Genomic DNA, 12,703 nt, shown 5'->3' on the forward strand with positions numbered 1-12,703 from the left:
TTGTACCTTCGTGAATCCTTGATCAGCCAGTAGGCATAAGATGTCTTCTTCTGAATCTTGGGTGGGGACGTTTCGGATCACTCCTCTGAGCGAGGCTTCGGACATGGCGAGGTTGCATTTGATTTCAAATTCTTTCAGTACCTTAAGTTCCATGAGTTTCCTTTTTTGCGATGATGATGTTGGATACACGTTAAGGTATCCTTGATGTGTCCACTTTGTGCCCGCTTTGACTTGACCGATGGTGTCTGTTAGGACGTTCATGAAGGCCAGTTTTTCGATGATGCCTAGTAGTAGGAAGGATTTTGGCCTGCTGATGAGGTGGATGACGATCGGTGCACCGCTGCATGGCTGGTCGAAGAGGTCTGAGTATCGGGAATGTCCGGGTCGTGGGCTGTGGTTGTCCTTGTTGTTCTTGCGTTTCACGGATGGTTCTTCAAAATCCATTTGTGTAGTAATGTCGATGGCACTTGATGTTTCTGATTCACGCACTGGGTTGATTGGATTCATGATATAGTGTTAAGCGTGGTCGGTTTGGGGGTTGGGGTAGGTGGTATAAGATAAGGGTATGGAACGAGCCTGAGGCGAATTGTTTTGCGCACTATTTTAGTCCCTATGTAGGGGCTAGGCCCTACATAAGGCCTAGTGGTGGCAACCTAGTTTTTTTAAAACTAGGTATTATTATTACTAAATACCTAGTATTTAAGCAAAAATAGGTATTAATAGGTAACTTTACCTAGTAATAAAAAAAATTCAACGAGGTTTCGAAAAAAAAACTAGGTTTTTATTATTACTAGGTAACTAGATAAAGTACCTAGTTTCAAAAATTACCTAGTTACTTAGCTACCTAGTTTGGACATTTCTCTGTTTATACTTCCAAATCACATAAACAAGACAAATACAACAAGTTGCAACTGAATTTTTTCTTTTTATTACAATTTTAGTCCCGCTTAGATTAATGTTAGGATAGAAGCGACTGAGCGATAAGAACGTAAATGGAAAATAAGAGACTGAGAATTCAAAAGTCAAATTTTTGTTGAATCGGCAAAGTGTTTGCGATTCTAATAAGACAGAGGAGACATTAGTTTTCTTGCCTTAGCAAGAAAGACCACTACACGAAATGGGACGCTCTGCAGAGGCAGAAGTTGCTGGCATGGCCAGATACTGCAAAGCAATTGGAGACAAATTAGGAAATCTCCCGGTCTTTTCTCTCCAGAAAACGAAGGGGTCCACTTCTTCATGAAAATCTCTTTTGTTCAAGATTTCAATGTACTCCTCTACCTCCCTTTTCAATTCAGCAATAATAGAATCTTCTTTTACAGCGGAAGAGGAAGTGTTGACGATTCTTTTACGCTTGAACAGTTCAGTATGCGGATCTGAAATAAAAAGACAAAATTGAAAATTTGAAGTTGAATTTTGAATATACAGTCATGCTTGCAAGTTTCTTTAGCAGGCAAATGGATCTATATCCTTTCATTTTGTTTGGACGGAAGGGATACTATGGTGCCTACCATACCCTCGTTTTCTTTCCATTCTTCTCTTCCTCTACGTTTCAGTTAATTTTCCTACATTTAATGTTGCACCTTTTTCGCGGGTTGCAAAGAAAGAGAAATAGGAATAGCATAAAGGGGTACGGTAGGCACCAAAGTATCCCCTCCATCAAAAAGAAATAGAAGGATATAGACCGATTAGCCTGCTAAAGAAACTTCCAAGCATGACTGTATACTAAGAAGAAATTCAAGGACTAAAAAATTTAAATCTAGAAAAATCACCTTTAGATTGCGGATGAGTCTCAGTAGTAAGATAAGGAGTTACTTCAATCTGCTTTGCTTCGGGAACTATGATAAGGCAATTTCCCTCAGCTATTTCCTGTTTTTTTGAATCCAAAAGTCTGCGCTTCCCTTCTTGAAACCCTTCTCCGGTAAATTCTAAAGTTTTATTTGGATGGAGTAAAGAACAAATCAAATAAATTTGATCAAATTCGTCATGTTTTACATCCATAAAGCTTCCAAATCGCATTTTAATCTTCGTAATCCCTACTTCGCATAATAGCCTCATACTTGCATCACGCTCCTTTTCTTTCGTGATTTGAAATGCTCTTCTAGGGACAAGATGGAGGGAATTACCGAAGCTGTAGTTGGATAAAGGTCTCCTTCGAGATAGGTGGTGGCCATGGCTAATGGTTTTAAGAAGAGAAAAATTTTTTTAACGTCGGACCTATCAAAATCAATTCCTCAAACGCGTTCTCGGCAAACAGATATAATGGCAGATTTCAACAAGAGTGCACGCTGAAGGACAAAAAAGAAACTATACCATCTTGTTTTTGCTATTTTCAGTAGCTTTTTTCCTGCAACTCTCTTCTGCTCTTGATTCGCGGCCCCAGAAGTATTTATCTTTTTGAACAATTTCAAGACTTTTTTTCGAAGTTTGCTTAGGCAGGACTTCCTTACATCCAAAATTTTGGATGCGTTTCCGGTCAAGTTGGACCGGAAGCTAATTTTTTATCATGGTTATGAGGTTATAGGTACAGTATCCTGAACAAAAAGGTAAACTATTAATATTTTCTACCCACAGATGGCTTTTTCAAAATAAATCGGTGTTCACCTTTTTACTTATACTTTTTTGTGTTTTCTGGAATTTTTTATAAATGAAAGAAAATACAAACCCAAGCAATACCACTTTACTGGTCAATTAACTCTTCCAAGAAGGCATCCATATCATCGAAGTAACGGAACCCCGGAATTTCTTCCGGGACCATCCATTCACGAACCTCAGGTTCTATATCCAATGGTTGGAGGAGTGGGGTCGGCATCACCGCCTCCACCCAAGCACCAAATCCTTCAATACCTTCCCAGTTGGGGACCGGGGCATCTAACTCCGGCAACCCTTCATTATCCAATTCTTGGGTTTGGTCCTGGAGACCATGAAACCCGTTGATATCCAATTGGGCTGGCATAATGTCCGCATCCGGGGCCAACCCACCAATAACGGCGACCAAATCCTGGTCTTGAATTACTGGCATTGCATCCTCCAATTCGAAAACCTCCGGGTCAAACCCAGCAACTGGCTCGGGTGCTTAAACACCCACACCGAATTGCTCCCGTTGATTAGGCAAAGCCATGCGGGCCTCTCTCCTGCCTTGGGCAGCTTGAAGCCTCTCATGCACGCCCCGGCAACTCACGGTCAGCCCATAAAACCGTATGTTGCCAAATCCGCTCCGTGCGTGCACAGGTGGTCGCCATATCCTTCATACTACGCATTACCCCCCGTGGTGTCCACGGCAAATTATATAAATCAATCAATTCGCCGAAATAGGCTGTGAGGCCAATCACTGAGTGACCTTCAACACAAAAAATACGAGCTAGGTACCGTGCCTTCCAGTACCGCACCTCGGCAGCAAATGGATCCCGATGATTGTGGTTGCCTCCGGGGGCCATATCACAATCACCTACCAAATGGCAGCAATTTGCGCCCCGAAGGACATTAAAACTACGGCAGGTCAGAGAACCCCTTAGGGTTTCCCAGGCTCCCTACGAATAGCAATTTAAATCCATACGGTCGACCCAGATGGGCGAGCCGAACGTATCTCGTGATTCTACTAGAATCCGCCCCTCATAGATCAAATAAGGCATGTTCTCATCGGACGTTGATATATCCATAATTAAAACAAATTAAAACAAAAAAAGCGAACAAGGTGTAGAAACCATTGATGAAGAAGCAAATGGAAACTTAGTTGAAATAGTTGTAAGCTCTATAAATTACGTTTCTCAGAGTCACTCTTGATGACATCAATCAAGTCTGCCATGTCTGAAAAGTAGAAAAATGATATTTGGTGATGGAATTTTTTTACAATAAAAAAACTCACGTTGTATAAGAACATTAGGAAGAATTTGATCATTGTACAATCTCTCGAGGCTTTCAGTTAGCCCTGATACTTCAGTATCTTTTCGTTTGCAAACTTGCTCGGTTGCATATAATTGTTCATCGAGTTCTGTTATTTGTCCTTTCAGTATATATTTTTCGTCCTCTTTTTTCCTTTTCAAGACGAGCAACTTTCCATTTTAGATCCTCATTTTCCTATGGCCAAAGAAATATAAGTAAAGAGGACAAAATACATGACTCAATCAGCAATAGCTACCTGTTGCAACCGACGTTTAACGCTAACATCGTCCTCCGTTTGTAATGAAGAGGGGTTGGCACTTTGTTCGCCCTCAAGGTCTCCCATTGTAGCTGCTGTACTGCTACACATATTTTCAGCGTTATTGAAATCAATTTGTCTACGACTCTGACGACTCTTTTTATGATCACCCTCTCGTCCTTTGACAGACACAGCCCTTGTTTTGGTTGCAATAGGTGGTGTTGCAGTATTTCCTTTCGTTCGCTTTACTTTATTTGCCTGATGCTGGACATTCGTTGGACCAGTTGTCTTCTTAAACTGATTTAGATTTTTCCTAAGAAAATCTTTGTCTTCTACAAAACATTGAACACGTGATTAAGTTTCAAACAAATCATGAAAATAAGAAAAACTTTAAGTATACCTGACATCATGACTACTCGACCAAGTCTTAGTCCATCTTCAGACCCCTCAGCTGGATCATTGCTGTAAATCTTGTCATTCCAGTTATTTTTGCTTTTTTTTTGGGCCACCTTAACAGAAAATAGGAAATACAAAAATGTTGTTGTATCGTAACTCTTCAGTAAAAGTTATTTGATGCTTACCTAATGGTGAGTTGTTCATTCGATAAAATCCAAGAATGCAACAGAAGTATGCTTTCACTCACACTATCTGGAAGTGGAGGTTTAATAAAGGAACCAAGTGTTCCAATACCAGCCATACAATCATTTTCGGCGAATTAAAACAAGAGAAGTGGAAGAGAAACATTTTCGGAAGTCTTTTCCATATCTGATAAGAAAGTAAAATATAACACAAAGTATTTTTTTACAATTTGATCGACGACTTGATGAATTACCTTTCTGAATCAGAAGAACAATTTTTAAGATTAATGAAAATACTAATGATCTACTTGAATAAGCACCAGCTAGCTTTTAACAGTATCTCAAGTAAAGTCTACCAGAAATGTTCTCGGCTTAGAATCTTTTGGCGCCATTAACAGCTGCCACAAGGTTGCATTTATATCTGAGAAGCATCGAAGCATGCATAAATTTCCAAACACTAATTTTTAGAAAAAGCGAATAAAGCAATATTGTTTCTTTGAAATAGCCATTAAAGAAAAAAAAGGAAACGATAGAAATTATTTTAGTAATATTTGTCTAAACTCTCAAGTGATCTCTGTGCATTAGTTGAAAAGGGAGACTTTATTGCTATTGATAGCATAGTTTATCTTCCATCGATTTCCATGACATTCATTATCGAAAAAAAAATATGGCTCAGAATTAAAACAAACGTTTTTGCCTCCCCCTTTAAACGGTATCAATTTCAGTCCAACTCACGGACAAACAACATGTCTTGTGGGGAAATCAGGACATCAGTACGCTTATGATACTTTAAGCCTCACTTACACTAGGTTTTTTTCTAAAGTTCTTAGTTTCTTAATTTCTTAATTTCTTAAGAAATTAAGCCCAGTTATTAATTTTACAACTTACACTTAACCCATGAACAAAATTTTTTAATGACAAAAGAAGGCGGTAGTTATTAAGGAGGCGTGAATTTCTGCAAGCAGACGAAATGCGCACCGAGATGAGCAGCAAAATTGTCAAAATTGCCAAAATGGATGACTACAATTTTGAAATGTCAGTATACGAGTGGAAAAGTAAATGTGTAGCTACAATTATTAGGCAATCCTTTGGCATTAGAATCATTTGCACGGACATGCACAGTAACATCTTTGTAATCAGCAAAAGTAATGTCAAATAGCAGTGCTATTTATAGCACTGGGTACTGTGAAACACTCTGGATGAGTAATTGAATTGTTTCTTCATTCCATGAATATGTTGAAACCCTAGAACAACACACAATAAAGAAAAGTTTTTGTTAATATGAAGTAAATCAAATTTAAAGTAACCTTTTCTTGACTGAATAACTAGGACCACTTGATTTTGATGGACCGTTTAGGGGAGACTGGAGTAAGCCTTTTTTCGTTTTCCCCCTATATCTCCCAAACTAATCATTAAATTAATTTATTATTTTGTTTTTATGTATTCCATATGGTAATGTACCCCCCATATTTTTTATATAATTTAATAATAAACCATTTTCCCATATGAGACCTTTAAAGTTTTCTTAGATTTGTGGGAGGAGCCTATTTTGAGGGGTGAGGAGGTGAGGACACTAGGGTGGGTGGTGAGGGACGTCCTCCGTTTTCGCCTTAAAATTCATTAAAAAAATTTGTAAAAATTGAAATAGCGTCCCACTGCATAGACTCTATAAGTTAATAAATGTTTCAATTTGATTATTGTGTTAATAAAAATTGTTTCTTATATGATTAAAAACCCTTATTACAAGATAGGTGGGGGTTGGGCTTATTGTAATCGATTAATATGCTGAATAATCGATTGCTTGTGATCATTGTAAGGAACAGTAATGGTGTCAATAGCTCGGTGATGATTGATGGGCTTGAAGGCCAAACCCGCCCACTAATGTCCCATTTTAGTCAAAAACAGCTGTCCCGATTTCCCGATAAAGACTATTATTTTAAAACGTTAATATTATCTACAGTAATTGATCGAAAATTATAATTTTTGTTTTTAACAATAAAGAAATGATTAAGCTTTATTTCCATATTAAATTTACATGCCATTTGCGATTATTTTTTTCTAGAAACATTAAATGGCGGAGACCAAATTAACTAAAAAAACCGTTTTTTTTTGTTTTGTTAATAACTGATACAGTTATTGACTGATAACTTAAAACGGAACTTAATCTTTCACTTTCTGGAAGTAAATAAATAAAAAATTTCATTTGCATTACTGAAACGTCTTGTGTTTTTTGTCGATTCGTTGTCAGCGGGTCGCGAAAAAGCATTTGTATTTAAAGTGCAGCCGAACAAGTAAATTTTATGTGTAAAACATGGTACTCGTATAGTTTCCCCGATAATAAATATTTTAATTTCATATATGACTGGGAGGAGGGGATTACCCACTACCCGTTAAACCGCACCGACCTGCCCTAAAAATGGATAACCGGTTTACCATTCGAGTAATTACTTTTTAAACAACATTTTTACAGAAATGGATAAAAATTATCAAGAGATATCCATTTCATCAATTTTAAAAAAATTTTTACTAATTGTTCTCCCGAGTAAGACTTTTATTGGGGCAGGAAATTCCCTGAGACCCGACAAACCACACCGACCTACACAAAAAATAGCCAATCGGTTTACTACTCAAGTAGATCCTTTTAAAGCGATAATTTAACAGAAATGGATACGTATTGATGAGGGTATCCATTTCTGTAAAATTTGTCTGTTCCATATTTATAATTTAACGGATAACGTTAAGTTATTAATACATATTATACGTAGTATATAGGATATATAGGATGTAAATATATAGGGATATATATAATATATAGCACGTAATAAATAGGAATAATACGTATTATATATTTTAAAGTAATAATACGTAGTAACATAAACTGTATACGGATTAAATGTGAAGTATAAGTTGGTTAGATGGTGAAGTATTGAATCGTTAAAAGACTGGAAAAGAATCGATTCTTTGGAAGGCCCTATCCTTTAGCATTGGTGTATTTATCGTCTGCACGTTAAGACGCCGTCTCAGAGACCTTGTTGATGAATTTTCTCAAATTATCGTTGAACGCAAAAGATCGATTTGTTTAAAGTGTTTTCAATCGATCTTTTCCCATTTTTTGAACTTAAAACTTTAGGTCTTAATTTTTTAGTGGTAAGTTTGGGACTTAATTTGTGGAGCAAGTTTTGAGTCTATTTTTATTAGGTTTTAAAAATATTTTAAAAATAATTTTTAATGGTTAATAAATGGTTGTGTCCATTATTAGTTTTGAGATCGAATGTTTAGAAATCGATCTCTTCCATTTTTTTTAATATTTTGATTTCAGTTCGCCAAACCAAGTGGGACCTGCAGCTGGCTGCACCTTTATTTCTGTACTGATTAAGCCTCGCTTACACTAGAGGTTTTTCTTAGGCTTTTAGGTTCTTAATCTTTTAAGTAATTAAGAAGTTAAGCTAAGTTTTTAGTTTTCAACTTATATTGCCAGAGATTTTTTTGTTTTTTTATCCAAAAGAAGACGGAGTTATTTTTATATGTAATTAAATACAAGCAGACGAAATACTAGAGACCTTAAGCGGATGCTGAGTTGCACCATCTCGTAATTCAGCCCTATCGCATCTGGTGTTTTAGTCCCAATGTCCCATAAGGCTAGCGCTCGGCCCCGCGTCAATCGGGGAACTTTTTATTCGATTCGGTACGGGGATGATCTTTATCAGTGCGGTGATTTCGGTTCTCGGTATGGTGATTTCGGCTCTTGGTGCCTTCCCCGATTTTTAATGAATACTGATCTTTATTGGCAGTTGCCCTGCGACCAACAAGAACAAAATGTGACCCTAGTCACGTGATTCTCGTTGGCCTATTCAGAACGCAAGATCACTGGTAAGACTAACCCCCTATGGCTGAAGCGGTGCTATCGGTGCAGTTCCACACCGTACTTCCCCGATTCATTTTTATCGGTGAAGGTTAGCGGCGTCCCCGATTAGAATATTATCGGGGCTCCCCTTTTGTAGGGGCTAAGCCCTACATAAGGCCTAGTGGTGGCAACCTAGTTTTTTTTAAAACTAGGTATTACTATTACTAAATACCTAATCTTCTGTCTGTTGATATGTTGTTGTCCACTCGTACGGCGATGTTTCTTTCTGTTATGAATTGTTTTATCCAGCGTAGTATTGGGCCATGGATTTTGAGTTTCGTTATTTTGTAGAGGAGTCCAGTAATCCAGGTGCTATCATAGGCTTTTGCGAGATCTAGGAATATTGCCGATGTTGTTTTCTTTTTCTAAAATCCTATGTTGATTGCGGTTTCTAGTCGTAGAAGATTATCTTTCATGGTACATCCGTTTCTGAATCCTGTTTGGAATATTGGTAGGAGTCTGTTTTTTTTCAATATACCATTTTAGTCTGTTGTTGATTATTCTTCAGTCTACTTTCACTGAGGGTCCGATATACTTGTGTTTGTCTTTCTCTTACACATCTATAATAAATCTGGTAATTACAATCCTTCGTTAAATATTCCTTGTCTAAAGTCAACAGGTTATGGGCCCAGAGTACTAATTCTTCCCTACGCCTAACAGATATAGACAAGATGCCTTCGTTCAGTGCGAAAGATTTAAGCCACATAAGCAAATTCAATGGCGTTAATTTTGCATTTTGGAAGCTTAATATTCGAACCGTGTTTGAAAGACACCGGTTGTATGGCATAGACAATGGCGACATTCCGTGCCCTTTGATCAACATTGAGAATGACAATGCCAGAGACATCAGGAGTTGGAGTGACAAGGATTCTATTGCCAGACTCACTCTTCTTAGCACACTCGAAACCAAAATTGCAATGACTTTGCAGCATTGCGAAACGGGTGCCGAAATGTGGACAAGATTGGTCATCCAATATGAGCAGGCCGCCATTGAATCAAAAAGCATTCTCTTTAACAAATTTGGTCATTACGAGTACGTCGTCGGCCACACGACGATGCAACATATTTCTGCACTAGAAGGTATCTTCGTGCAGCTACAGGCACTTAACTGCCTCGTTGGTGGGCCAGATTTTAATGACTCTTCCTGAGGAATTTGATGGTTTTCTCCTGACATGGAACGTACTACCCGAAATCGATAAAACGATTGCTACTCTAACGACCAAGTTGCTACTGCACGAATCCATGCTTGCCGCCCAAAATGAACGACGAGAGAAATGAGACCGGAATGAATCCGCTCTGCTGAGCTCTCATGTTGACTGTCAGAACTGCAGCAAATTGAACCACAAATCCGACGATTGCCGATATCAAAGAGGAGGGACCTGTCATGTCTGCGGTTTTTCCAATCACACGACCGCCGATTGCCGCAAAAGAAAGGTGGCCAATGCTGGATCAAATCGCCGACGACCTTTTAAACGTGTCAAGCTCACTTGCACTTACTGTGGCTTTAATAATCATGAGGCTAAGGACTGTTTTAAACGACTACGAGCTGAACGGGAGCAGTCTGGTGGATATCGCGAAGAAAGACAGTCAAACGCTAACAAAGCCAATGGAAGCCAGACATTTGATGATCCTATGTATGCTTTCCCAACAGCAGCCATTTCTCGCCCATTATCGAATAACAGCTGGATCCTTGATTCGGGCACCAGTCAACACATGACTGATCGTCGAGAGTTTTTCAACACTTTTGCCCTCGTCACCTCTTACTGGCCTGTTAAAGGCATCGCCGACAGTTTATGCCAGGTAAAAGGCATTGGTGATATTCAAATTCGAACCAGAATTGGTGGGGAATGGAACGATGAAAAACTCAACGGCGTTATGTATGTTCCCGGTCTGCAAACAAACCTCATTTCAGTTGGCGCAGCTGCGGATCGCGGAGGTATTTCAACTTTCCACCATGACCAGGTATCACTCTCACGTAATAATCGGATCATTGGAGTTGGACAGAGGATGGGAAAAGATCTGTATCTTCTTGATATTGAAGCCGTTCCGTCCCACGACCACGCCAACTTTTCCTCGTCCGTCCCGCTGTCTCTCACTGCTTGGCACCAACGTTTGGGACACGTTTATACTGGAGCTATAAAAAACTGGCTCAGGGCCACCATGTCATTGGACTCAACATCGCAGCTGATCAGGACACAGTTATTGCTCCGTGTACTGGCTGTGCTAAGGGCAAAAGTCACCGGCTGCCTTTTCCTGTTGGTGGTCGTACCCGGGCAACGGAAATCAGAAAGCTGATCCACTCTTATGTTGAAGGCCCTCTTCGCGCAACTTCCGTGTCCAACTTCCGTGTTCTTCAAAGACGATTTTTCTGGTTTTCGAGTCATCTGCCCTATGAAGCAAAAATCTGAAGTCTATGACTTATTTAAACAGTTTGTCGCCCGCTTGTTTCGTGAAACTGGGAAAAGTGTCACCGTTTTCCGTTCTGACGGAAGTGGCGAATTCACCAGTGGAGAATTTGAACTTTATCTTGCCAACCAGGGCATCCGCCACGAAACGAGCGCGCCTCACACTCCCCAGCAAAATGGAGTGTCTGAGGGGGAGAATTGCACCATAATGGAGGCCACCAGGAGCATGCTGCACGGGAGTGGTTTGCCGCTTTACCTTTGGAAAGAATGCGTGACCTGTGCAGCTTACATTCTCAACCGTGTTCTCAGCCGAAGCACCGTCACTTCAGTCCCTCCATACGAAGCATGGTATGGTACCAAGCCCAATGTGTCTCACTTTCGTCCTTTTGGATGCGCAGCTGATGTTCATATTCCTCAAGCCGATCGCAAGAAACTAGACGCGAAAAGCGAACTTTGCTATTTTGTATCTTATTGTGAAAAGCAAAAAGCCTATCGTTTCTGGTCTAAATCCTCACGCAAATTCATTGTTAGCCGAGATGCGACTTTCCATGAATTTCAGCAAGCACCACCAGACCCCAGTGTTCCTGCAACCAAAGATGTTGGAGAGATATCCGACGAGCTCGCCGCCCGGTCCCCGCTCACCGAGCTTCCTTTTCTCCCGCGTGTGCGAAAACAGGCTAAGCCAAGAAGCGCGCTTCTTTCCGAGTTACCTCTTGCTGCTGATTCAACTCTTGTCGACGACGAGCCGGCTCAATATGCGGATGCGATTGCCTTGGAGGATTCCGCCCTCTGGCGTACGGCGATGGAAATCGAAATGGCAGGCCTACACTCAAACAACACCTGGAGGCTGATGGAACTCCCAAAAGGCCGCACGGCCATTCGCTGTCGCTGGACATACAAAATCATGGTAAATGATTTAAATATTTTAAAGACCTAGCTTTTTCTGTACCAAATTACATTAGAAGAAATAACGAAATGCTGACGGTTCCATTGACCGCCGCAAAGGGCGTCTTGTGGCCAAAGGTTTCGAACAGAAACCGGGAATCGATTATTTAAAGAACTTTTCGCCCGTAGTTAAATACGACTCTTTGCGCTGCATTTTGGCCATAGCGGCAGCCGCGGATCTTGACCTGCTACAGATGGATGTGGCCACCGCTTTCCTCAGCGGTGAACTGGAAGAAGAGCTGTACTTGGAACTGCCACAAGGTTTCATTGTCCCGGGCAAGGAAGATTGGGTTTATCTTCTTTTCAAATGCCTTTACGGGCTCAAGCAGTCTTCCCGCACATGGAACAAAAAGTTCGACATGTTCCTTCAGGAGTTCGGCCTTGTCGCCAGTCAGGCTGATCCCTGCGTTTACTATCTTCGTCGCGCCACTGACATCATCATCGTCGCTTTATGGGTCGATGAAGGTCTTCTAGCTTGAAGTAGCATGGTGCTGCTTACGGCCATCGTGGACTACCTTCAACGTCATTTTGACATCACCTCTCGTCCGGCTGACATGTTCGTTGGTCTTCACATCACGTGGCACCGCCGGCAACGACAACTTCACATCTCCGAGCCAACCTACATCAATCGGATGCTCACTCGATTCCGCATGCTGGACTGTCATCCTCGTTTGACTCAGGCTGACCCGGGTATTCGACTTGTTCCGGCTCTGGGGCCTTTGGTCGCAGCGGGAGT

At 40.5% G+C, this 12,703-nt stretch overlaps 1 long non-coding RNA gene across 1 annotated transcript; it reads right to left on the reverse strand.

The window, feature by feature from the left end:
* Window positions 1-4,145: 4,145 nt before the first annotated feature.
* Window positions 4,146-4,598, reverse strand: LOC123471248. The gene is made up of 3 exons (XR_006645527.1): window positions 4,536-4,598; window positions 4,306-4,467; window positions 4,146-4,238 (listed from the first exon to the last, which is right to left on the reverse strand). It is a non-coding gene; the product is annotated as an uncharacterized LOC123471248 (long non-coding RNA).
* Between the last annotated feature and the right edge of the window lie 8,105 nt (window positions 4,599-12,703).

The sequence above is a fragment of the Daphnia magna genome, linkage group LG4 (genome assembly GCF_020631705.1).
Source record: "Daphnia magna isolate NIES linkage group LG4, ASM2063170v1.1, whole genome shotgun sequence".
Lineage (NCBI taxonomy): Eukaryota > Metazoa > Arthropoda > Branchiopoda > Diplostraca > Daphniidae > Daphnia > Daphnia magna.